The following is a 27672-nucleotide window of genomic DNA, read 5'->3' as shown; positions in this document are numbered from 1 at the left end:
TCTATTCATTAAACTCCCAGTTCCTCTGCATATAATTTATGTCAGTTCAGTTATGCTCCTCCAGGGTGTGCTACTAAAAGAAAAAAGAAACAGGTATTTAGCCAAAAAGAGGTGGTTTTGGCTCCAGAAGTCAACTTGCACCTACTGACAAAAGAAAAACAGACAAGTTTTGCCAAAAAAACAAATAATGAAGCCTATTTTTTAAAGCCTGCGGTTAGAAGGTATAACATTTACATTGTTCTTTAGCAATTCCCTTTGGTTGGTTGTTTTTGTATGTCTGTTAGGCAAAAACCACCCCTGTTTCTCCATGATCAGCTTTGTACATACATGACCCTGCTCATAATATCTACTGGTGACTTCATGCTTTCAGAGGACTGTTTGGTGACGAATCTGGACCAGACCCTGGGCCTGAATACAGCACCGCAGCTGGGAACGATTAACTCTGCACCCAGGTTTTGTCTTGGGCTCCTGGATAGTGAAGCTCAGTATTGGATAATGTGAGGCAGGCTGTGTCCAAAACTCTTAGCCAAATACAGTAATGTTAAAAACAAAGGACTAAATTACTTCTGCTGATGGAAAGTACTTTCACTGCGAGCAAAACTTTGAGGATCCTGCTCCCCTTCTCCCCTTGTTCTGGCCCCCTCCCCAAAACCAGATGGGTCCTCCTGGGTTTCATTGAAGCCTCAGATTAGGGGGCTGGGGCGGACTGTAAGACTGATTTGCTGGGAGGCATCAGGTTGCACAGTGCCCTGCATTAGATTCTCTAAGTTAATTACTCTAATTGGAGCCCTGAGATTCCTCAAACCTGCCATGTTACATATGTTTGCTTCCTCTTTGGCAGAGCCCGGACTCAGCGCTGGGTGAGACCCTTTGAGGCCGTAGGGATGCAGGAGCAGATTTATGCTGAGGGAGAGGGACTGGCCGCTGTCCGTGATGGGGGGTGAGGAGGAGACGTGCTGTGAGAGTATCTGAACCTGATTTCTGAGGTCCTGGCTGAATCCGTGTTACTTCCCTCCATAAATTCTGGCAGGCTCTAAAGCCTCATCCATAAAAGAAAGTGAGAGACAGAGAAACTCTGAAGACGGGCTCTGAGTGGGTGGGAGACTTGATTAATTGCAATGTCAGACAAAAAGAGAAGGACATATTTTAAAGTAACAGCAAGACCTTTCCACTGAAATAAAATAATTCTTAAATCTGCTCTGCTACATGGGCATTAATCTTGAGTCCCTCCTAGAAAGCCGATGGAGGTGATGAGGGTTGTCGGGGAAAGTGAGAACAGGATCTGGCCTGTGAGCTTAGAGAGAAACAGGGCAAAGGAGAGGAATGCTTTCTCTTTCTCTGAGGCATTTCATCCACAGGTATTCGGATAAACCCCTCCTGTTGGAGCAACGTGACCTACGTCATCCTCTATAGGCTCTGCTATTTACGTCTTGTGTGTGCATGCCTCTTATGCCACTGGTACAAATAACACATGAAATACGTAAGTCAGGGAATGCCTTAGCTTTGTATTTATTGTCTTAGTATTTGGAAGAATCACATAAAAAATAATATGGAGTGCAAATTGTTAAAAATTATCTCCACAATGAATTTCTTCCAGGGGAACTCTCTGATACAGGGCATAAGGGAAACTATATGGTAAAGAATTTAATGGTTGAGGTCAGATGTCCCCTCCCTTTCCACATGTCTATTCAATAAGCAGCTACTAAAAGGAGAAGGGAGAAAAAACACTTACTGGTTGTGTCCACGAAAGTCCCATGTCTAATCTCTCATGGGAGGAACTGAGGAGTAGCTCTTTGTAATGTTTAGAGATCTATTGAGCTGGAGACAGTGAAAGCATTTGCTGTTAATGGGTAGCATCATTTGCAACAATTGTCTGTACTTTGAGAAGTTATATGGGTAAATCTCACTGAATGCCAAATCTCATTCTAGTGGAATCAATGGTATAGACTGTTGAAAAGGAAAAATACACTATAGGAGGGAAAAATGTGTTTAATTTCCAGCAACCTTACCCAAACATGTACAGGTTAAGAGGTTAGAGTCCTTTACAGCTTAAACATCATTTACCTTGTTAAGGTGCCCTGGTTTTGATTTAATTTTCTTCTGCTGCTTTTAAGATAAAGCTGGAAATAAAGAGCATGGTTTGGAGAACATTGGTGTCAATGGGAATTGTTTAATTCACTTCGGTAGGCTTTGGTGTCAAACTTAAATGAAGAGATCTGCTGAACTGGGATGCAATCCATAGCCCATTGAGGACAGTGGAAGAACAGACACTAATTTTAAGGAATTTTGAACTGGACTCTGAACACCAGACCAAAACAGACTTCTTGGGTGGGTGGAGTTCAATGCATATGCTCAGTCTTGAGGATCAAAGCTTAAAAACATGTTCAGAATGAAAACCTGTATTTAATAAAAGTCCAGCCATCGTCAGACAAGTGACTCCTTAGATTGAAACTGAACTAATTCCAAATTGATCGAGAGTCAGTTTGGCCAAATATCTGAACAACAGTCTCTCCTTCAATAACTAGTTACGTAAATACAGACCCTGGACTGTCTTTCCAGTTATTGAGATATAGGCTCAGGATGGGCTTACCCCATTCATCCTATTCATGCTGATGACATGTTATGTACTGTACATGCTGACGGAAGTGCAGAAAAGTGGTCTCCTTTAGCTGTTAATCAGCTTACCAATTCTTGCATGGAAAATGCTATATTCTGGACCATGATCCTGGCAAATAACCAAAGGGGAAGTGGATTTTCAAATGCTTATTTTATTAATCTTTAAATATCGTCTCGCTAGGGCTCCAGGTGCTGAGTGGTTTATAACACTCTAAATTGTAATCACGGATAATTTTTAATCCTGTGCATACATTTCCCTACTGTAGCAGAATGGGGATCTCACATACCATAAAATGGAGAAGAGCTGCCTACCAGATCTGGTCCTGGTCTCTGGCACAATAGCACAAAGGAAATTTCCTGCAAACTCATGAAGTCCTTGAATAATTTGTAAAATAACATAAGAGTTTGAGAGCATTTAAAAGGAGGAGAAAGATACAGAATTGCACGTTTCTGCCCCTGGCACATCAGCCAAGTGGGACCTAGTCCAACCACCCCCTGTAGTTAAATGAAGAATTTGACTAATTTTTGGATCAAACCCAGGTAGTGCACTGCCTCACATTGAGAGCAGTTCCACTTATCTTTGAGTTGTATTTTCCTGACTTTGTTTCTGTACCGATAGTTCTTTGCTTGAGGGCTGGAGGATTTGCAGACCAATAATACTTGAGTTTTTCACTGTTATCTTCATGTTTCATACACGTTTTTACAAGGAACTTAGGGGCACTGCATTATGACATTAAGTTTATTAGGCTGGCACAAGAGATATTTACGGAGGACTTCGGCTCACCCTCTTTTCAACATTTATTAACTCAGGGGAACAAGGCACAGACCTTATTCACCTATTGACTGTGGCTTCCTTCCAGCAGAGGGAAGCTGGTGTAAGTGATGATTTTGTGTTTTAATTGCAGAAAGGACTGGATGTGGGTCTGTTTGACTGAGGAATAAGAGTTGGCGGTAGAGGAATGGGGCTGGCAGCTGGCAGGGTTTGGGGAGATGGGGGAGAATTACACTGCAAATCGAATTATAAGAGGATCTATGTGATACAAGGAAGCCTCCTAATGGAGGTTAGTGCTCGTTCGCATGAAAAGCCATCAAGGTTTGGATGGCTGGCATTGCTAATTCTGTTAAGTGTCAAAATCAATGCTTGATGGGTCTGTGGGAGCCAGGCAATGGGCACGCCTTTGCTAACATACCAATTTGATACAAGAAAGGGACAAGGAAGGGACTTCCCAGAATAAGAGAGATGTCTCTTGAAATTTAATTTGCTTAATAAGGTTTAAAAAGCATTAAAAAAAAAATTAAATAACAAGGCCATTTCCACCCTCCTCCTAAAATAAACCTCGAGCTTTGTTTGCAGTTTTCCACTCGTAAGTGACACATGTAAGCGAAGGGCCTGTTGTCGCAACCCTGGAATGCTCCCAAGCAAATGATGCTTCTTTATTGAAAGCAAATGAAGAAAAAAGAGAATCTGTCAAGGAGAGAGAACGGTTTAATTGGATTAAAACCTATGAGCATGTACAGTAGGGGAGGAGAGAGCTCCTCTATCCCTGATTCCTGTGGAGAAGGCAAGGAGATTACCGGGGGGTGAAGCAGGAGCTATGCAACGCAGCACGAGCAGCCATCCAAAGCCTGGAGGTAGCCAGTGCAGAGGTCCCAGAGGAATTGCTGGTTTCTTTTGGGCGGCTGGGGAGTTCTCCGTGGAAAGGAGTGGCTGGCAGTGCTCATTAGAGGGAGTACAGGTCTCCTCTGGCACTGAATGCAAATTAAGGAGCAATGTTTGTGTTTGTGGTTCATTAGCAGTCAAGTGGTTTGTCCAAAATACATTTTACCTTTTCTCTAAAGGGACAGCCTGTAGAGTCAAGCCTGAGATTTCTTATGCATTTCAGATGACTTACTCCAGCCTTGGTCTTTCATCCCCACACTGTTATTTAAAAGAACCCTGAGTTTTGGATTCCTTTTCATCAGCTCTCAGAGAAGCAGAGACTTTGCAGGAGAAGATGCAGTGATGCTGTTCAGCCAAGGTGGGAGGATGTAGAAAGTCACTTGGTGCCTTGCACTTGGATTAAAATTGGAGAGAGAGGAAGGATATTTGCAAATTCAAAGTCTTACTACAAAGCCACAGCTAATGATGATCTGGGGTCAAACCACTCCACCAAAATATTCCTGAGCTTTCTGGTTGATATCTGGGTTCTGGACGCTGTGGGCAAAATTTTGGAAGGGCTCAGTGTTTTAAGTGCTCTGTTCAGCTGTGGGTCTGGAGCCTTGGAAATGGGGGACCTGAGCCATTTCTGGAATAATGCTTGGGACACATGGTAGATCATGCCAATATGACACTTCTGAAACCTAGATCTTAATGTAGGCTGAAATTTGGAGGCCTGAGATGTGGTCCCAAATCTGAGATTGGACCCCCAGTGCCAGAAGAGATGGAAAGTGAAACTCAGATGGGTAACTGCACAGCGAGGAAGGGACAGGGAAGCCAGGATGTTCCGCAGGTTGGGTGGGGGAAGGGGCTTTGATTTGAATACGAAGAAGCATTTGGAGCCAAACCAGCAGCAGATTGTGGTACCTTCTTAATTCTGTGAGCCACACATGAATGACCTTTTTGTCTGCCTCCGCCTGCCTGCAGTGGGGGGTTCTCCCCCCCCTGCATTTCCCCACCACACACACTCATTGATAATATACATGTGCTAAATAGGATTAACTCTCCCTCATCTGCATGAGTTGTTTCTCTCCCTTGCACCACTCAACCCATCTCCCCCTCTCTCCCCTCCCGCACCCTTCAGCCCCCCAGCTCCTTCTGGAGCTCCATGTGGGCCTTGTGTGGAGTTTAGCTCCCTCATTGTAGGGCAGCTGGTAATGGGAGCGGGGCTGAAAAGCCGGCTGTCAGGCTCAGTGCTCAGGAAGAATAGGCGGACGTCTGCTCCGCAGCTTTCCCTTTGATAGACGAGGATAATCCCTGCTATGAGAAGGCTGAGTCAAATGGAAAGGGAGAGTGAGCCCGGCGCCCTCCCACAGCCCCGAAGCAGCACAAATTGCAAATCCCGGGATTTGAGGGGAGCCAGCTCATCCCGCTAAGCACCTTGTGATGAATCCATTTCTTCCTGGAGATGTCTTTTTTTTCTGGGAGGGAGGGATGGCAGCGGCTCTCTGGAGGAGTGGTGCCCATTTCACAGCCTGAGCAGAGCTGGGAATAGCTTTTCTCTCGACAGGAGCCGGGGATTGGGTGCGGGAAGGGAGAACTGTGCTCCCTCCATCCGTGCTTTCATTGGGGAGCATTCCCAGCTTCCATGTGCAATTAGACAGTGGGCACAGATTGGGAAACAAACTCGTTCAACGCAGCCAGGATCAGACCTCACAGGTTTCTTCTCCAGCAGGAGCCATCCCATGCTTTGAGTGGAGAAACCAGCGAGGGAACATGTCTCAGGGTGGGGGTCTGGGATGTGGGGTGGCAGCTGGGATGGGAGCAAGTCCTAAGGAAAATGTGTGGGTGTTTGATGGCCTCCTGGACAGCCACGGCATGAGGCTCATACGGGCAGTTTAGGAATAGATCAAGGGACAGCCCCAGTGGGGGAAATATTGCTGCAGAGGTGGGAGCTGCTTGGTTGAATCTCGGTCCCAGTGTGTGAGATATGATGTGGTTTCCCAGTGAGGGACCAACCCTAGGAGGCAAAAAACCCTGGTTCAAGGTCCCTTTCCAACTTGAGCACCCTGGAAACCTGGGTTACTGTCACTCAAGTGGGTGCCTCATCCTTGGCGAGGTGGTGGTTGGGTGCCTCTGGCTACAACTCACTTCCTGCAAAATAGTTTTGAAAGGTCTTGATTTTGAGATGTTGATCTGGCAAGAAATGGTGACAAGGTGACATGATGACTTAACTCAGAAAGCAGCCTTTTTATTTTCTTTTTTTTTTTTTGCGTATATGTTGTACGGGGCTGGCACTCCCTAGTGTGTACCCAGAGGTTTAAGACAATGTTTAGGCAGGATGTTCAATAATTTTATTCACTGATGTTTATGAAAAACCATTGTTTAGGCTTTGGGCCAAGTATTACCATGTTGCTTGGTAACATCCATGGCCCATTGAGAGGAGATGAGGCAGAGCCAGAACAAAAAACAAGAAAATATAAACCATTGAGAAGCAAGCAGGGTTTTTTAGCTGAACTTTGGATTTCTTTTGCATATTATGTTGAATCTGTCCTGCTTATCTGCTCTTGGTGCGTCCAGTCCTTTAGATGCCCAGAGTTGAGCTCCAGATTAAACACCTTGTTCCCTCACATTCTCCAATGCTCTGTATTTACCTAGACTCAACCTTTCTGATGCAAAAAGTTTGGCTTAATGTTTCCACAAAGCAGGTTTCGTGCAAGCTCCCTCTGCTTCCAAACAGCCTGGGAGGGCACTGGGAGAAAAGCTGCTCTCCCAGTGTTTTGGGGTCTACTCTCCCATATGGGATCCGAAAACTGAGCAGCACCATCAGCAAATGAGTGGCACTAACTGAGCATTTACAAACCTGGAAGGAACTTTTGTTTCCAATTCAGCTTTCAAAAGAGGTGAAAGGCCAAGGGCTTTCGCATTATTTATTCCAACCCATTTTCCCATCCTTACTTGAGGCTCGAACAAAAGTGGCCCATGCCGAGTCCTGCAGATGGATTAGCAATCACGCATACAGCTGCACATACCTGGCACTCAAGCGCTCGTGCTCGCCAGCCTTCTAAGAGCCAATCTCATTTTTGCTTTCTGGGTGCTGGAATGTGGGAGTGGGTGGAAGGGCCAGGATGTGAGAAGCCTCCACAGATGTTTTCAAGACGGAAGTGAATCTATAGTTCAGGCAGTCCGATTTACTTGAATCTCCAGATTGTTTTCTTGAAGGGTTTTTTGAGTTTTACTGGAATTTCTGATGAAGGTTTGGGGCATAGCTTATTTTATTAGAATTTATTTTCCTATATCCCTTTATATCATCTTCCTCTCATCCTCTTGAGACCATCCTGATCATCTGGAAGTGAGGAGCTGGCCTGACTGCATAAGCAATGAGATATATGGCAGCTTGCCTCCCATATAAAAGTCATCATCATGTCATGAACAGCTTTATCTATATCTTTCAGATATACCTTGAAAGCCTTTCTCTAATTCATTTCAGAATGTTGAGCTTCTTTATTCATAAGGCCTACCCATAGAATAACAGCTCATTGTGTCACCCTGCAGTATTAATCCAAGGGAACAGTCTGCTGGACAGTAAACTCCCCACCAAAGCAACAGAGAGCTCAAAATATTGACAGCAGTTCAGGTAAAAATTCATAGGCTAGGTACAACTGTGAGCTTAACTCTATTGAAAGGGTTGCATGTGAAACCTGGCTGATAGTGAGCACCACATCTGGTTCCACCTAGGATGGACAAGGAGAGGCTGCCAGAGTGGAGTGAGATTTCAGCTGAGATTTTGGCTTTGTTCAAATCCAGAAACTTCAAAACACAGACCCAGGGAACGAGAAACAGAGTAAGTTGGAAATGAAAGGCAAGGAGCTGAATTTACCCAAAGGAATGTGATGTTGGGGGGGTCAATGGGGCTTGATCGTATGGGGCTTTCTGCTGGCTCTAGAAAAGCCCAGCCCAACAGAAACGCTTTGCTACAGGTTGTGCTGAGCAAAGACCCTCTGCTGGATCTGAAACACAAGGGTTGTATGAAGGTGTACAAGTTGCCCTCAATGCAGCCGAATCGCCGTCTTTGTCCATGTGCTCTGAGCACAGGTCAACAAAATGCTTCATGAACGATGCTGCATGCCTGTATGCACACACCAGGTTGTAAAAAATCTGTGAAAATCTTTCATAGAAAACTAATGGGCAGGCCTCCCTGTAATGCAAAGCAGCCTGTGTTCTGTTTGCACTTGGAAAGCTTGGAAATAAGACTGAGGTCTGCGTTGGCGTGGGGAAAATGTTGAATCCTCACAGCCAGCAGTGCCGGCAGCCGGAGATGATCATTGTCAATAATACGCAGGAAGATCGTGCTCCATTGTTGCGGTTCTTTATTAAATTACATAATTTTCATTTTTTCCATCCTTAAGCTTTACCACTTAAAATGGTCTGTCCTATGCAATCAAGCGATCCTTGAGCCTCAGCTTAAAAACTCAATAACAATGGGCGTTCTCTGGAATGGAAAAATATAAAGAAAATAAAGGGGCTATGTAGTACTTCACTTAAATATGTGTGCAGAATCTAACCGAGAGCCTGATACAAAAACACTGATCAAGTGCATCCAGGCCACTGCTTTGAAGGCACAGAGATAACATCTTGGTGCCAGGGTCAGCCCGATCTCCTTAGCCCAGGGAGAAATACATCAGGCATTGGGGTGGGCATCAAACAAGATAATTTTCTCAGGGACTTTACTAGCTCTCTGAGAAATTTAATAGTAGTTTAAGCAATCCAGTGTAGCATTTGTAATGAATTTTAAGTTTTGACATGGTGGTCCCTGTGCCTCAGCTGGAGAGAGGTAACTTTAAAAGTTAAGTTCATGCAATAGTTTATGATGATGCCAGTGAAAGCTAGGATGCATATACTCAACCATTGAGTTCTAAACTGATAAAATCACTTAATTGGTATGATTGCTTTCCATAACACACCAGGCAGCTGCGAGGGAACTGAGCTGAGTACTCGACAGCAGGAAAGAGTCTGAACTGATGAGTAATAGCTTTAAGAGTCTAAACCTGGTTATCCCACTCCACCAAGAATTAGTTGCTATTGGCTTTGTGCAAGTGCCCAGATACTTTCAGATACTTTTATTTTCCTCGAGCCAGCAGCTCTCTGTATTACAAATTCAAGTGTGCTGCAAAATGTTGCTGCAATTCATTGCCCAGAGATTTCGGCTAACCACCAGACTCTTGCTGCAGTTAATGCTTTTGGATGTTCTTCTCCTTTTTGGTTCTACTTTGTGCTGGTTTTAATTTGAGGATTTAAATCCAACATTACGCCCTTCTTCCCCACTACTGGTGATGGGTCTCATGGTGTCTGAGTTTGAATTTCCAGCCAAGGTCCATTTGCAATTGTGGAAAATAGTGTGTTGTCTGTTGGGTAGATACTGGAAAAATAGACTCTGAATGCTTATCTTTGCCTCCTTGGTGGTTGCCCTTACTTAGTGTATTCCTTCTTTTGTCCAGCTGGAAAGAAAGATGTTTAGATGAGTCTCTGTTGAAAGATTAGATTCACATGCCCACAGTCTATGTAGGAAGAGCACAGAGCGGACATCCCACTGTGATAGCTGACTGCTTGTGTGCATCTGGAAGAATTGCCTTTGGATTTCTTGTCTCTGCTGTTCCAGCGTGCTGAGGCCTGAGCTGCAACCTGTCTTCTTCTGGTCCTGCCACTCACCAGAGCCTGGTCTGTGCCAGCCATCAGGAATTGCATGGATCGCCTTCTTCCAGGCCAACATCTGGAATATTGTGTCCAGTTCTGGGCCTCTCAGTTCCAGCAGGACAGGGAACTGCTGGAGAGAGTCCAGCACAGGGCAACAAAGATGCTGAAGGGAGTGGAGCATCTCCCTTATGAGGAAAGGCTGAGGGAGCTGGGGCTCTGGAGCTGGAGAAGAGGAGACTGAGGGGTGACCTCATTAGTGTTTACAGATATATAAAGGATGAGTGTCAGGAGGATGGAGCCAGGCTCTTCTCGGCGACAACCAATGATAGGACAAGGGGTAATGGGTTGAGACTGGAATACAAAAGGTCCCACTTAAATTTGAGATGAAACTTCTTCTCAGTGAGGGTGGCAGAGCCTGGCCCAGGCAGCCCAGGGGGGTTGTGGAGTCTCCTTCTCTGCAGACATTCCAACCCGCCTGGACACCTTCCTGTGTAACCTCATCTGGGTGTTCCGGCTCCATGGGGGGATTGCACTGGATGAGCTTTTGAGGTCCCTTCCAATCCCTGACATTCTGTGATTCTGTGAAATCAGATCTGACGAAAACAGCAATGGTGCAGTAAAAACTAAACTGAAACAAAACAATCTCTTTTTGAGATGCCCTGGCCCAATCTTTTTTTTTGTCAGGTAAAGATGACAGGAAATTTGTGAGTTGTCCCAAAAGCCACATCAGGGATTTTATGAGTTTGAGGCTTTTGTTTTATCTTTTCTGAGTGGGGAGACTGACCTGAATGCAAATACTCAAAGTGGAGAGAGGCAGGGATGGAGTGAGCCCACACACGCTGGATGGTGAAAGCAGGGGCAGGATTTTGGAAGACCAAGCTGCCGTGTCACAAGGATCTACTTAAGAACTAGTGATTCATGCTGGAAAAGTTGTTCCACTTTCTTTTTGTCTTTCTTCCCCCTCCTACCTCTTTGTTTGCTTCTGTTGCATTGCTCCTGGGACGTTTGGAGTGACAATGAGGGAATTGTTCCCTCATGAACAGGGCTCAATGAAACAGTGCAGAAAAAGTGACACGGCAAGAAAATATGACAAATATTCTGTACTTCTGTGTGGAACGTCGCCATTTCCTCAGTATGTACTCCTAAGAAGAAAAATATCCATCAAGATATTGATTTTAAACAGGGTGTTGCCATATGTGTTTCTCCTCTTTCTGAAAATACAAAGCTCAGATCTCTCCCTTGCCTGCCCAGTAAGGAGAAAATGCACCCAATATCAATTACATTTTTAATCTCGAAGACCCAGTCTCCAAATATGTTAGTGTCTATGTATACACACAAACTGTTTTCCCTTTGTCTTCCTATCCAAAATGCAAAAGCCTCTCAGATGTTGTGATTCCTCCAGGTTTTTCCCCCGTGGGAGGATGGAAACATGTAACATTATCTTCTAGCTGCCTACTGCCTGTCTCTGAAATTAGCATTTCAGTGACTGAAAGGTAGTTAGTGTCTGCACACACACACACAAAAAGGGAAAAAGAGAAAGCAATGGAGGGTTAGCACAAGGCTGGCACTAATAGTAGTAGGACATAAGTGAGAGGGTATGGGCCATGTTAGATTACTAAATGAAAACTGATTTTACCAGATGTGCTAATAGAACAATGAAAGGGGCTTTTGCAGAATAAATTAACTCTTTGGGTTTCTGTAATTAGCTACCTCAAGAAGGAAAAGCCTCACGGGGCACGTTAACACAGAGTTCAAGGAAAGCTCTTTTACTGTCCGAAATATGGATTATTACTTTTTTTTTTTAAGTATTTTGAGTTTTATTTCTGGGATAGTCTCCAGATGAGCAAGTGCAAAGAAGATGCTACTGGATGTAAAACTGAGCAACAGCGCAGATGCTCGGATCTCACGTTAATTAATGGAGTCTGTTGTTTATGGCTGTCATGCCAACACATCACTCCTTGTGCAAAAATTAATCACAGCGCCTGTGTGGGGCTGGGGGGCCGGGTGGGTTGGCTTTACCAGCCCAGGCTTGAGCTGAAGTTCTCACCTTCAAGAGGGGCAGCAAATGCTGGAGCTGTGCTTTAGCAAGCGGCTTTGCAAGGCTCAGCTCAGAGGGGCAGGAGTTGGAGGGGCACTAAGGAAAGAAAAATGTTTAAAGAAAGCTTTTGTTCTTTCTGTTTTTCCTTCCTTCCCACAAGACTCCATGTTTTTGTGTGGCTGAAGATGCTCCTGTCACAAATTGGTAACATAAGACTTCCAGCCTTCTCCTTTCACTGTTAGAAAATTCAGTTTTCTTGCCACCAGGTAGTGGGGAGGTGGTACTGTGGACATTCTGATCTTGGCTTTTTCTTCCCAGCTGAACTCTGTTCAGAGCCCATAGCTGGGGGAAGGAATTGCTTTGTGCTTCTCTTTTGAGCAGAAACCCTCAGGGAGTTGCCAGCTGCCTGCAGAGATCAGAGGGACATCCCTGGTGTGTGCTGGTGTCCCTCAAGAAGCTTTGCAGGTTGGCATTGCTGGACACCAGTCGTGTCACATCAGATGTGGACCAGTTATTGAGTGTGAACCTCCGAGTAATGCATTAAGGATGGACTTAAATAGCCATACTTGGGAGGGACTTGGTCACATAGGTAAAAAGTGCCTGGGTTTTATTCTTTGATTTGTTTCCAGTTTTTTATTTTTAAAAGTCTGAAAAAACTTTAAAAGCCTCCCACTTAAATCCATAGGGGAAAGAGAATTGAAGGGGATGGGACCATATTTTTGAAATCCCACAAAAAATGTTGATGACGTTGAGACAGAAAAAAAAAAACAAACTCTTTTCACCAAAATACTTATTAATGAGATGCCTTTAAGATCAGGCCTTGCACAATCCACCCTGCTCCAGAAAATTTCAGACACTCCAAAAAATAAAATGTCATGGAAGGGATAGACTAACAGGGTAATGTTTCTACTCTTGGATGTTCCAGTTCCAGCTGGGTTCAGATATGGGTAGAAATACTGGGAAATGCTGGCTCCCGCTGCACTCTGTGGATGGCTGGTTCAGTCAGACTGTGAGCTTGTTCTGCAATATGTGGAGTACAAGCTTGTGTGGATTTTAGTAAATGAATTAGAACGTTAAGAAGCTGTCCTGAACTTCTTAACATTCAGAATCTGCATGCAAATTTCTTAAATAGACTTGCTGCTATACTCAGTAAGCTCCTGCCCAGTTGAGGCTGATCCTTGGCTTTCTGGAGTTTCCCCACCACCCTCCATGACCCAGGGGGTGGGCTGGGATGGGGCATAGGCAGTGCCGTCTGTGTCCACATAAATATAGCCCTGCCTGGAAAGTGGGGGGAGGCATGAGACACAGAATTGGGGAAAAAAAACCCCTCTCCTATTTTTTGTAGCAATTTAGTAGTTTCTGGCCTGTGGTTGAGAAACGAGTTGGGCCATCCCTTTTCAGAGCAGGGTGGTTTCATTTGGTTTCACCACTGTGTGGTCACTGCTTACTGTGAAGCCTAAAATAGATGTTGGCCCCTTGTCTGGCATCTAACGTCAGGCTGGATAACAGCCTGGTAGCAGCCGGGTGAGACTGCACAACACGGGACGTGTTACCCCTGCTGGGACCGTGGATTCCCAGCTGGCTGTGGAGGGAGCTGACGTCTGGTAGTGCTGGAGAGTGGGTGAACCGAATTCCTCACTGTCCCCTTGCCTCGGATGCTGCATGGCAGCTGTCTTAACCTGTTGCAGGCACTCTCATTTGTGCTTTGAATTAGGAGTGCTCAACTCATGGTTACCTTTTGCCATTTTACTATTGTTTCAAGGAGGTCCTGCCACCTCCCCTCCTTTGCTGAAGGGTTCCCATCCTCAGGGAGGCTGTTTTTTTTGGAAGGGGGCTGCCTCCCTTGAGGGGAAGTGTAGGAGTAATATTTATGTGTTTTACTTTTTCTGAACTGTTTTTCAAACCGGGGCATTCACCAGTCAAAATTAGCAGCCTCTGCTGACAACCTTGTGATTTTTAAATATGCAAGGGGCTCTGCTGCCTGTGGACATTTGGGTTGTGTCAGCAGCTGGACGTGGGGTGAGTTCATCGTGTCCCGCACAAGGCAAATCTTGGCAGCAGAGGTGGGACAGCCCCAGGGAGGGGGCAAGGACAGAACCCTGGGGATGGTTCACACTCTTTTCTGCAAACAAGAGTCCTCTGGGGTAGGAAATGTGGCCGCTGGGCAGCTGGCACAGGTAGTGCCATCCTCTGTGCTGAGCTCCTACAACTGATTTAAAGAGAAACAGTATTATTTGCCTTTGGCAACTTGGGAAGAAATTTTGGGGAAAAGCAGCCCGGCTTAGAAGCCATGGGAGCACAGTGCGGGGCTTGAGCTTCAGTCAGGGTAGATAAGCGGTCCTTTGCTCATGGAGATTCCGTTGTCTCAGCAGAACCATGATTCAGGTCCCCAGTTTTAGGCACCCAGTTTGAAAGTGGGGGGACCAGCTACATGATTTGCAGCTTCCACCAGTATCCCAGATCTAAAGAAACTGGAGCTCTGGAGGATGGTTTTTAACTTATCTTGCCACAATTAAAAATTGTGTGTTTAATGTTAAACATGCATGTGTTTTTAACACAGAAGCCTGGCTTTCTGCTCTCGAATAACCCATTTGTAATGGATTCTTCATCCAAGCAGGGGAAGAAATACTTGGTCCTGGAAGCCAGCTCCGTAAAGAAACACAAAGAGTATCTTTCTGAATAGCACACAAGTGTGAAAGGAAACATGCAATTGCTGAAGAAATAGAATCATTTGTACTCGGTGAAGGGAAAAAGAAAAAAAATAAAAGCTTTTCAAAAGAAGATCTGTGCCTGAAGCTCTCCAGAACTGTTTAACCTGTTGGGGTTATTAAGCAGATGAATTCTGACCCACGTTCTCCACTTTGCTATACCCTGTGACAGAGCGACGCAGCATCTGCCGCTTGTGTTCCTCTCCAGACACGCTCACAATGCCGGAGGAAACGGGGGAGAAAATTATGCAAATTGCTCCGAGCAGATTACTTTGACCAGCTGCTCTTCTTCCTCCTCAATCAAAGGTCTGCCTTGGGAAGCCAATCTAGATTATATATGTCAGTCGCATACTCCGAGCCTGAGCCACAGCATCTTGGTTTCTTTCTGCCCAAACAGGGGTGTTTCTTACAGTGAGGTGAAATGCAAAATGCTGAGGATATCATTTGCTCAAAAGAGGGCACAAGGGAACAGGAATTCCTTTTGCTTTTTTTTGTGTGGTAGCACCTTCCCATGTCGCTTGCTGGTTTTTCAGGGCAATTCCTAGAGAAAGTGGTTGATCTCCACGCTAACAATTATTGAATTTTATTATTAAGCATGATGAAATGTGGCAGAGAGGAAAAAAAAATGAGCAAAAAGGCTCCCTAGACGGCGTGTTCACAGCATGGCCTTAGGTGGTGTTATTAAGCACATGGGCTGAAAGCTGAGTCGCTTTACCCCGTGCAGCCGGGGGGTTGCCGGCTTTTTTTGTTGTTGTTGTTGCTCTTGCAAAATGAAATTTATTCATGAACACAAACTGGAGGCCAACCCGCTGACGTGTTTCACAGACCTGCCAGACGCGGCTGTGACGTTGTGCTCAGACAGACCGAGAGCTCCAGCCACGACCCACCGCTCCGCGCTGGAGCTCCTGTCCCTCCCTGCCCTCTCCTGCCACGTGCTGCCTGCCCTGCGCCCAGAACAACATTCAGAGTCCAAACAAGACCCTACAGCTTCATAAATGATGAAGTTTTTGTCTTTTTAAGCTGCTGTACCAGAGAGCACCTAACCCTGGCAGAAACAAAATACAGCCCTGTCACAGCCTTGTGGTAAGCCAGATTTCACTGCATTAAATCACCACTAAGGTTTTCCGTAAGTTTGATGGGAACTTCGGGTATTTTATCCCACATACAAATCAAAGAAAGTCCCATGTTAGCGTGTGATAAAACACACACACATAAATACGCGAGCTGAACGTGGCTGCAGGTCTGTTGGGATGCATCCTCTGGAGGGTGCAGTTCCAGCAAGAGAGCCCTTGCTGTGGCTTTGAGAGATTAATCATTCTCTTGCCCTAGTTTATTTTTTATTGGTCCTATCCCATAGATTTTTTTTTTGTTTTCCCCTGCGGATGCCAGAATTGCTGAAGATTTTAGCATTTCAATATACATTCCCTCCCATGAATTTCTAATCCGACTCAGCAAGACACTGGAGCAGGGGCTGAAGAGCCTCATCTTGGAGAAGAGCCTCTTGCAGCAGGAGGTTTAGCTCCGTCTGGCTCACTTTTTGCTGGCTTTACCTCTTTGTGTTCACCCACTTAGTATGGGAGTAGGGGTGATTAGTGATAGAAGTTAATCAAGCAAGCAAATTTCCATGAGTGGGCCAAAGATTTCTGGCAAAACCTGTGTGTGTAGAGATGCTCAAGGCAGTCAGCACAGAAGTGCGGACATCTCCCTGCTTTCCACCATCACATGCCAATGGTGAAGACGACATTTTAAAAACTTGAATCAACACAAATTATTTTAATTTTTAATCGTGGTGTGAGAATTATGCAAAATAAGTAAATACAACTGAATACAGAATTCTTTTTCTTCTCAAGGTTCTTTTTTTTAAGGGTTATGCAATGAATCCTAATATTTTTCCAGAGTCTATGATTTGATTTAAGCATCAGAAGAGCACTGCCATCATTCAGTAAAATTACCATTTGCTATATGTTTCTGTGCAACATGCTTCTAATATTCTTTACAAAAAATGTTTGTAAAAAGGAGACAGTGACAAATAAAAGCCACTGCGGGTTTGCCCTGTTCTTGCTGGATTGCCAAGGCACCTGCCTCGATGGCACCCAGGGTGGGTGCTGGCAATAGGGGAGTCTGCAGCACTTGCTGCTTCGTCTAATTCTGTTTGCTGCTGGGTAAGTCTGAGCAGCCCTTGTTCAGGGAAAAACTGCAATTCTAGCTGTGGTCTTGCCATCAGTTCACCTGCTTTTTGGGAAGGGTTTGTGGAGGTTTGGAAGCTAATGAGCTGCAGCTAAAGCAGGGGGAGCTCTGCAGCTGCTTCTGTAGGGGGGTTTAAGGTCCTTGGCACCGTGTGTTATGTGCTTTTCTGTCTCGCTCTGGGCCCGCAGAGTGCATGTTCTCACTTTATTTCTCCAAGCCTTGGCTTTATTCTGCTTTATCAGGTCTGTCTTGTTCAAAGAATTGCTGCAGCGTGTTGATGGAATGAAAGTTACTAGTAAAAACAAAAACAAAAAAACCCACACACACGCAAAAAACCCACAACGCCAAACCAACCCTTGAGATACGATGAATTAGCTGCAATTTCAGTGGTGAAAATGGTCTCTCGTAGCTGGCTATTAACTACACTCTGAATATATTTTCATGCAAGAGATGGTTTGCCATTTCAAAAGAGTCTCATTGAGACTTGATCAAGTTATTTTCAAAAGTTTAAAGTATTATTAGATGGTAAATCCCACCGCTCAATTTTACGGCCACATTTATTTGCTGTCACTTCTCTGTGCATACTCAGTGAAGCTGTGTGGGTGGGTACAGAAGGAAAAGTAAAGCTAACTGCCCTGAAGAAAGTGGAAGAAATAGAAATACTTCCCTGTTACTCTGGCTTAAGGGAAGTATGACCTTGTATTTCATGGTACTGTGGAGTAGGCTGGAAATCACTCCCTCACCAGCACGCTTGCATATCTAAGCTGCAGCCAGGATTCTCCTTATCTAGGATGGAGCACAGTCACTGATGTGCCATTATGGGTCATTTATTAAAAAAACTCTGTTTGCTATTTTAGACACACAGTCAAGAGGGGGTTTTTTGTTTGTTTGTTTGTTTTTTTACTTTGGTTTTAGGTTAATAATGAAAGGAGGAATCTAGCCAGCAGGGTAGATCAAAAAGAGAAGCAAAATGATTGCTTGTCAGGTCGACATCTCTCAGAGGAAAGAGCCACAGAAGTTGCTGCCTGGGAGCCCATCAGCAGCAAGTGGGAAGGAGTGACTGGTCCTGAGCAAGCCTGGGAGATGGATGTTACTCAAGAGCCACCGATCAAAACAATTAGTAATTGGTAACTCAGCAGAGTGGCTAATGAGTTCTGCATGAAACTGCTCTCCTCTCACCTGAAGAAAGAAGTTTCTTTCCAGATCTGGACTAGACTGGACTGTTTCTGCAAATAATCTGAGGACATCTCGGCTGCACTAATGCCATCGGAAATTTGAAATCCGTAAGGTATTGGATCATCCTGTATTTACTGTGTCTCTACAGGGAACCTTAATTACAGAGAGGAAATGACTTGTCAGCATTTGCACTTCCCTGCTTTGCCATTGAATTCATCATGGTCAATGTTTTCCTTGTCTACTTCCAGTTTACTCGGGCTGTAACCCTAGTGGATCCTTCACTCAGTCCCAGTTAGCTCAGGCCAGTGCGTGTTCAGGAGGTGTCCAAAGGAAAAGTCAAGCGCTGAAGTTATTTCTGTTGAGCCAAGAGTATTTTAGGCTCATGTTCTTATTGGATCTGCTGCATTTTGAATGCAGCAGATCCATGGTGGATGCATGGTAAAATTCTTGTCTGCATTCAGTAAGTAAAGGAAGTGCATTAACTTCTGTGCCCTGCATAAATTCTAGCTCCTGCCTTCCCTGAAACCTGTAATTTCAGGTGGATAAACTCTGCTTCAGTGATCTATCACTGTTTTTTCCTGGTGACTCCACTTCTTTGTCTTCCGTGCCAGAATTTACTGCATTTCACTATGGAATAATCGCTGAACAAATCTATAAACACATAGACAACAAGATGATCCCATGAGCTCGTTCGTACTCAGTACACACCAGTCTTAAAAAGTTGGATCTTTTTTCCGTATCTGGCCTTAGGAGGGGCACTGAAATATAAAACTGCCTAGCTGAAAAGCAGTTTTGAGCCCAACCAGTGCCACGATAAGGGGCCACGGGGCACACGGCTGGGCAGGAAACGGAGGTGGTTCTGTTGCAGCAAGGCTGACCTGCTGCTCCTTCTTTTCTTTCCTCTGAGGCATCCTTTGGATCTCACAGTAATTCTGTCACGGTGGCACACAGTTCTTCCTCTCAGGATGCCTTCTGAGTTGGACCTAAGTAGGATGTGAGGTTTTTTTGAAAATTCAAGGAGCTGTCTGTGGCACTGTCAGAAGCGAGAGCAAACAGTGAGGGGGGAGGACGTGCTGTGTTTCGCTCAGCCTGGCGCCCTGAGATGCACCGTGGTTTGCTTTGCTCTAGTGCCGAAGAGCGATGTGGATTTCTCTCATTTCATTTTCAGGTGCACAAGCTGAGCTTAAAGCTGAAATCAGTGTATGCAGCTTTTCCTGGCCTGCAGAGCAAGTTGGTTTGACAGGAGCATCAGCCAGGAAGAATAAGTACAGAGAGAGACTGTGTGATTGCAATCACTTATAAAGCCACCTCCTTGATGCTTCTGAGCAGGATCTTGACAGAAGCAAGTGAGCAAGGGTTTCTCTCTCAACTTGGCCCTGTAATCCCCTCCCTCTTCTTTCTGTGCCCCCTCCCCAAAATCCCCAAGAAGGCAGTGAAATCTGATATACAGTGAAATCAAAGCTTTGTCCTGTTAGCAGGTTACCCACCACTAAATCTGCAAGGGACTTGGGGACATTCTCTATGACTGAACAAGTGACTGCTCTGTCCTGGGGATATAAATCTAACACAAGCTTGTCAGCATAAGCCTTGTATATTTATGGGAAGCTTTCAGAGGAACTACACGGGATCAGAGTTTCTGTTCAGCTCCGAGACACAGCATCCCCTGGCATGTCCCAGGCACAGCCGCTGCCTTGCTGCTCAGCCCTGAAGAGCAGCGATGCATTTGTACTGATTTGTTGCTTCTGAAACCGGTGTAAGAGACCTAGAGTGGGAGCATGAAGGATGGAAGTGACACCAGGGTAAGGGCAAGGAACATTCACACTATATTTAGGGCAGAAGCAGATAGTGGTAACAATTGCAAGGATCATATATAATGCAGTAAAACTGTCTACCTGAAATATAAACAAAAGCCCTTTCCTGAGGCAGTGAGGAGTGATCAGTCATGTTGACAGTCTCCCCAGCTAAGCAGCCAGGACATCTCATTCAGAAGGCACAGACAAAGTGTAGGGCACAGCTTACTCCTCTAATGGCATCCTGGAAACAGCATCTTTGCTCTGCTGCAGAGTAACAACTCCTCTCTAGACATTTTACACGGGTGTCATGGGTGCATGCTAGCACCTTTGGTGTTTGCTACACCTGGAGAAGCACGAAGGTGGAATATAAACCAGAATGCAGCAGAACCTTCGAGAATTTGACTTAGAGTATACTCTGAATCTCAGTAGCTTGTTCAAGGATGTATGTTTATCAACTGTATTGGATCCCAGATCAGATCATATTAATATAACTCTTGGATATATACATTCTGCTTTCAGGATAGTTCTTTTACACACACAAACCAGCACTAAACCCAGCAGATTTCAGGCCTGCACAAACATGCCTCAAAGCTGAGGAATGGGCTCTGCTTTGGTCTGCCCTTTCACGTGTTTTTTTTCAGCCTGCATGGAGTAAACATACTGAAAAATTTCAGTATACTTCCTATTTTTTCTTTTTACCCTTTCCCAAGCCATCAGTTTTTGGCTTTTCTCAGTGAGAAGATGCTGGCTTGATCTCAGCTAGTGCATCTTTACCTGTGTTTTACTAAGGAAGACTGTCCTCATTCTTCGAGGAGTGGAAAGCACACAGATGCCATCCGTTGCTTCTCAGGGTAATTCCCGTCATCTTTTGCAGGCAGCACCAACAATAGTGACAGAAAGCTCTGTGAGCTGCAGGTCGCTCGCTGTGCTCGCTGTCTCATGCTAATTCTTTACGCGGTCCACTTTTGAAAGTCTCAGAAGAATGAAATTCCACTCTGAGATATCCAGATACAATTCAAGAACAAACCCTTCAAAGTGGTAGATGGAAGGTAAGAGATACAGGGGCAACCTGATCCCCAGCCTCTGCGCACGGGAGGAAGGTATTTGATTGCGGTTTTATTGTTCTGTATGTCAAAACTGATGGACTGTTAGCAACAAGGGGCTGTCTCTGGGGAAAAGCAGCCCACGGCTTAGCAGTGGCTTCTCTGGGGCCAGGAGCGAGCGGTGCGGAGACGTTGGGGCTGGATGTGGCCGTGTTGCCGAACTGCCGTGTGTTACTGCTGTTCTAACTAGCCGAGTGCCCCACTCCCTGTCTGCTCCCAGTCTTGGCTACCAGCCCTTCATTTACACTCATAATAAATTCACCCGTTAATTGGAAGAAGTAAATATGATGAGCTTTTGATACAGTTCAAAGGAGCAATAGCCAGCTTCTTGATTCCCAGCTTGGCAACTGCCCTTCCTGCGTGCCCCAGAATCAAAGTGCAGCTTTTGCTCCTGCAACTGTCAGGTTTTTTCACATCTTTTGATCAAGAGCCTGGTTGCAGAAAGAGAAAAAAAAAACCCAACACCCAACTGTTTGGATCTTTTTTTCCCTACAATTATTATCACATCCATTACTCAGCAGAAGCCTGGAATGCCCTTTCATTCTTACACAAATACTTCCTTTTGGGATTCATTTAAAGTTTCCTTGTGCACGAAGTGGTCACTTGTCAGCGATCCACCTGAAGGGGTGAGGCAGAGAAAGCACAGTCAGCTAAAAAGGAACCGTGACTTCAAGCATTTAAAATGAATATTGACAAAAAGAGGGGGTGGGGAGGAGTGGGAATCAAAAGCTCAAAAATTGCTGATTAGGCAAAACCTGACTGCCTCCTGCCTGTGGTAGGAAATGGCATCATTAGGAGAGATACAACAGGGCTGGTCCGGACCAGCGAACGGGCTCAGCGGTAACTCCCACCCAGACCAGAAAAGCAGTGAATTGCCCTTTTGTCTGGCCTGTGGAATTTCAGCCCTGGCCAAGCCCCAGGCTGTGGTGGTCCCCAAACTGGGTCACCCTGGTGGTGTGTGCAGCTCAGGCTCTGGTGCTCACCACCAGCTGTGCTGCACACACTGACAGCAGGAGCCCTGCAGTAGGCACGGGTGGGATATTTTGTCTCCCTTTTACAGATTACATCAATCCCTGTGTTAGTTAAGTCATGAAGTCTGATGTTTCTATTCTTTCTCATATTTTACCTCTAATTTAGGGGTGCGAGTGATGCATAAACCAGGATGCAACAGCAGCTTGGGCTGCTGGAGACCTCCAAAGAGATGACTGGGGACACAGGGAGCTGAGCATCCTGCACAGAGCCTTCCCTTGGCCAGTATTTAATGGTGAGTAGGACCAGGGGTGCCAGTGATGATCAGGCATTATTGGTTATTTGGTGCCTTGTGGCTAATGAGTGGTGCCCTCAGGCTGGTTTTGTCCATAGTGTAAAGGAAAAGCATCAGGACTGGGGTCTCCTGGCCAAGAGAGATGGAGTTAACATTTTGTTTCTTTTAAATATATATCTTCAAGCATTTACTGCAAGTCAGGACTGAGACACTGGAGGGGAAAGCTGCAGCACTGCTGCCCATGTACTCTCTCCTGCGCTGAGCAGACCCAGGCCCCTGGGATATGGATTTCAAGAGCAATAAATTCACTCTAAAAATTTAAAGAGGATGACGCAGAAAACTTTAAAAAACCAAACAAACCAGCTCCACGCAATAAAAGCCATTTCTCTCCTGACATCTCTCTCTAGTTACAGCATGACACATCAAGGTCAGATACCCTGTCCCACAGGAGCACGGCTTTGTGCAGGGTGAAAATCCTCCCCTGATGGTGTGTGATGTCTGGTGTTTCATAACGATAAACTGTACTTATATAAAAGCTAGGATTGTCATAGTGGGGCATCATTTGTAGCAAGCATTCCCTCTCGCAGGGCAGGAAAGCGCTGAGCTGAAGTGCCTTCAGGAGGTAGGAAGTGTCAAGGAGATATTTAACCTGCAATTGCTGACTCCCCAGCCCTGTTGTCTGACTCCTACATCACACCGCTTTCCTCATGCAAAGGAGACCTCACATCTGTAGCTCAATAAATTAGCTATTCATACCAGGAGGTTTCTCTATGGCAGAAGCTGAACTCAACAGTGAGAATAATAATCCATATGTCTGTTATTGTGATCAGCTCCTCTGGAAGATAAAACTTAGAAAGCTCTGCTGGAGCATCACGAATGCTGCGGCGCTCAAGGCCCCTGGTGCTTTTGGTCAGGAAAGGGGGTAGGAACAAGGAACTTGCCCCTCCAGCCTGGAGCGTTTCCACCGCACCAGTCTCGTCCGTGGCCTGTTCAGCTTCCCTGCCATACTGATTCTTAGGGTTTTTTATTCTCTTAATGCAGTGGATTTTCTTGTGCGCAGTCTTCTAAATGAATGCACAGGCTGTTCCTGGCATGCTCTAAACCTTCATGCATTTTTAATGATTTACAAGGAAAAGAATTTTTCCTCTGTCTTCCCCCCTTTTCCTCCTCCTTGATTCCCTTCTTCTTTCTTCAAGAAAAAGAAAAAAAAAAGTAAAAAAAAAAAAGTAATGACTTAATACATATCAAGTGGAATTGTTGGTTTTTGGTGACATTTTTATAATTCCAGGTTCAAGGGGTTTTTTTCTATTTAATTATGGACAATAATTTTCATGAACTATAATGCAATAACAAAAGCATGCTCCAGACTTGGCATAAACCTGTACTTTATTAGTATGGGTATGGGTACTGTGCTTTATGTGTGAAATAAAATATTTGGAGCTAATGCTGAGTGTGTTTCTTTAGAATTGCACAGAACACTTCTTCCTTTAAAACACTGAAGCTCAGGCTTTCTGTTCCCTGTTTGGCCTGCTTATACCCTGATAAACTCAATTATACTTCATTTCACGATGCCTTACTTGTTTGTAACTGCCTTTGTAATACCTTAATTGAATAGAGGGTTCATACATTAACCTGAAGTCCTCTGTAGTATCTTAGTTTATGAAGGTTAAAAGTGATTAACTGATGAAAGGCTGCCCGCTGTAAATATTGACATTTCCCCAACCTGCCAGGGTTTTGACTAGCTCCTGAAGTTGCCTTAACATTTTGTTTATCAGGTTATCAGCAGTTCCAAAAGCTTATAAGCATCAGGACTTTTCTCGTGCCAATTATCGCTAATGTTTCAGACATTGAAGGCAAATGCTTAACAATATATGATTGAGTACATTCATCAGCTTTGAGTGGAAATGTGTGTGTAATATTAAGCTTGATTGTAAATATTTGGATAAATGTGACTAATTTTGCAAAAATTATTTTCTCTTCCTCGCAGGCACTTTATTTCCTTTTCATTCAGTCTTCATGATAATGTTTGTAAGTCATTCTGGATTTTTGGAGAGAAGAACAGTTTCTGAAGCAAGCAAGATTGCTTTTTACAGCTGCAAATGGTTTATGTGTAAGTCTTGCCCAAAAGCAGCTTGGATTTGACAGCAAGTGTGGGTGAACTTTGTAACATTCGTAGCTGGTATTTTAGAGAATTCCTCTGAAATCTGCCTTTGGTCCTGGCTCTGACTTCCTTGGGGTTTCCATAAGTGTTCCTGGCACTGAATATTTAACTCTCTGTTTACCAGAAGGGTTCTGTTAACCTGTTAAAGGTCAGATTTTGTGAGATAGCTAACTTTGAAGTGCCTTGTTGGTGGCAAAATGATATCAAGTGAATTAAGTAACCTGTCATGCAGCTTGTAAAGTCAATACTATACAATATATACATATATACAGCTTGTAAAGTAAATACTATACAGTGTACGTATATATATTTATCTTGCATGCTTTTGGCACTTTTTACTGCCAACTGCTCACAGGTGATCTGGGACTTCACAAACAGGAGGGGAAACCCTCCCATACCCAGGAATAAAGTCAGGGGCAAATTGCAGCAGGATGGTGCTGCTGGTGCTTCCTCAGATGGGACCTGCAGAGAAGTGCAGAGCTGCTGGTGGCTCTGCTGGGCTTGGAGCTGAGAATCTGCCCCTCTTCCAGCCTCAACACAGAGATGCAGCGGTAAAAACCCTCCCTGCCCTTTGCCAAGCAGCTCTTGGCTTCCTTATTTGAAATTAAGCATCGCTTTAGGGGGTTTAGAATCCACCCTTTGCCTGCTCCTTCCTCCTTGTGTTGTGGGGAGGGGGCTGCCTTGCTTGTTGTTGGCTTGTGTTCTCCATGCTTCGCTGAATTTAAAATCTCCACAGGTGTGACCCAGGCTGGTTTTCCTCAGGTGTTCAGACCATTCTAGTCCTCTTGCATAACTCCTGTCCTTGTAATGTGTGCTAGACTGCTTCTCAACAAGCAGCAAAGAGCAGATGCTAAGGAATGTTAAACCCTATCTTGCTAGTTTCCCTTTTGATTTAAAAAATGACAAAAAAAATCCTAGGCACCCATGACTTTATGATTTATTTTCTTATGCAGAAGAGACATTTCTTCACTACAATTGGTAGGATGTTCTTTATAATGTTAAATATCTGTTTTCATGGTTGTGTTTTACTTTGCAAACTGTGATTTGGCTGTGATATGACCCGCCTAAAGGTGTTTTCTTTAGTATTTGAGGATTCTGAAAATCTTTCTAATGTAGTTGTGATTTCATCTCTGGCCATGGCAAAGAAATACAGATGCACATGAATAAGACTTCTGAAGTTTCATGCAAGAGGAACAATTTGTAATCTAAAAATATTTAAAGCAATTATATTCTTCTGGGTTAGGGAAATTTCAAGGTTTGGGGCTTTTCTGTTTTTTCCTCCCCAAACAAGTTACTACGCATATATTTATTTCTGTCATCCTGGTCTGAGCTTCTCAACGGCTTACGTTGCACTAAAGGAATGAATGCTGAATATATTAGTTATGGCCTTCATAAACTTCACTCTTAACATGTTGCAGTTTCACTAGTAAGTGGACAGAGAATTTCTCATTGACTCCCAGAGCTGTGACAACATCATGGAGTAGTTGCAAAGACAGTTGTGCACTGAAAGTCGTGGTGAAGCATAAAATCAAAGAATTGCTCGTGTGTGTGTGTTTGTTTGTTTTGTTATGTGACAAGTCTAGCAATTGTTTAGGTTACCAGTATTTCACAGGGTCAGAACAATGCTCAGTAGACAGGGAGATGTGATGGTTTTGGCTGAGGTCTGCTGTCCTCCTCCATCCTTGACTGCATTTACTTTGCCACAGTTCAGCTTAACTGAGCCTCGCTTGTCCCCTACATCTAATTTCCATTCAACCACAGGGAATAAACATCTGGACACAGGCACAGTTTTATCAGCCAGAAGAACAAGTAAGCACCAGGCAAAGTTCTCCAACCCACACATTGTCCCATGCCCCTAGAAAGGAGGGCAAATAAGTCACCTTTTTCTTATTTATAAATGCTGCCTACACCGAAACAGCACTGCATTTTATAAACACGCTATATGGTGTGTCAGTTTAATCTTAAGAGGAAAATAAGTGCTGCGAAGTTGCAATGGCTTCCTAAATGCTATCCTTGAGCCTCACTTATGTGGAGAAGATGTGTTGCTGGCTGCTCTATGGGGTGGGCACTGTGCTTGGGTGGATAAGCTGAAGGCATTGCCAACATCTGCCTGGCATTAAGGCAGGGAGGTTCAAAGGCAGCAAAGCAGCCAAGTTCCTCTGAAGTGAATGGGAATGTGCCACCTCTTTGAACTCCATGCAAAACCCAGGCCCTGTTTGCTGGGAAAGGGAAGTGTAATTTCTTGCATCAGCTCTACCTCATTCACCTCTTTATGATGCCCTGAAAAGTAATCCTGTGCCTCCCTGGAAGTTTGGAGCTCCCCGAATGCCCATCCTGCAAGGATGAACCAGTTGCACGAGTCATGGTTGCAGAGGCTTTTCATTCTTTTGAGTGAAAGGTGCTTAATGAACATCCTCTTAAATGTGTCCTGAATTAGTAACAGACACGCAGATGTAGTTATTCTGGAGCTGGGTGTCAAAAACAGAGGTGGGGGGGGAAAAAGGCACTTTAAGGTTGAAGCCCTGATGCTTCCCTTGGAGCAGAACATCTGCTCTGCCACGTTGGATGCCACTACAGCTGCAACAGCCCCATCTAGTCCTGTGACCCTGCTGGGGCTCGTGGCAGCATGACACCCGTGTGGCTCGATTCGCTGTGGCACAGCCTATCTTGACGGGATTATTATTGATGCTGAGGAAATGCAAGTGTTACAAGGGCTTTGTTCAGAGCTGCTGAGCCAACTAACAGTGCAGAAATAGCTAAAAGCAAGGAGTGCCCATAAAATCACAAATTCTCTTGTTCAGCCATTGATTTGGATGTCTGGCCATTTATTCTGGTTGCCCAAATCTCCAGTTGTACTTTTCTTGTGTCTGTGACAAGGACTGAAAGTGTTACAAGGAATCCTGTGGAGAAAGCAGGACCTCAAAGGCAGATGAGGAGCATTGTCTGTAAAGCTGGCCTCAAAGTCTAAAGAACGGGTGAGAAGGAGAAAGGAATGTATGCATGTGTGTGCCCCCATGAATTACTTTCTAGCCACCAGGGAAAAATGGAGCAAAGTCTATAGCTAAAGAAATATGTAAGATGTTGCTTGTAAGTTAGTGGGTGTTCATGGTGCCAAAGAATCAGCAGAAGTGCCTTAACGTGCTGGCTGCGACCTGAACACGCTGCCCTGTCTCTCTGCATATGTGTCACAGGTGCAGGGCCAGTCTCTGCTTCATGGTACATGCTGCTTACTGGAAAAATTATGAAAGTCATAAAAATGTCAGCTTCTGTATTTCAGTTCTGTAAACTACATGTAC

The 27672-nt window shown here is 44.7% G+C and overlaps 1 long non-coding RNA gene across 1 annotated transcript in view; it reads left to right on the top strand.

Annotated features, from left to right (window-relative positions):
* Nucleotides 1-27672, top strand: part of LOC110359432 (uncharacterized) — a 306576-nt gene that overhangs the window by 149443 nt on the left and 129461 nt on the right. The window contains exons 4-5 of the long non-coding RNA XR_002414620.2: nucleotides 22089-22215; nucleotides 24203-24325. This is a non-coding gene — a long non-coding RNA (uncharacterized LOC110359432). The remainder of the gene's footprint in view (nucleotides 1-22088; nucleotides 22216-24202; nucleotides 24326-27672) is intronic.

Source organism: Columba livia, chromosome 14 (genome assembly GCF_036013475.1).
Source record: "Columba livia isolate bColLiv1 breed racing homer chromosome 14, bColLiv1.pat.W.v2, whole genome shotgun sequence".
Classification (NCBI taxonomy): domain Eukaryota; kingdom Metazoa; phylum Chordata; class Aves; order Columbiformes; family Columbidae; genus Columba; species Columba livia.
The sequence above is the reverse complement of the archived record's forward strand: the minus strand, read 5'-3'. Positions and strand labels throughout refer to the sequence as shown.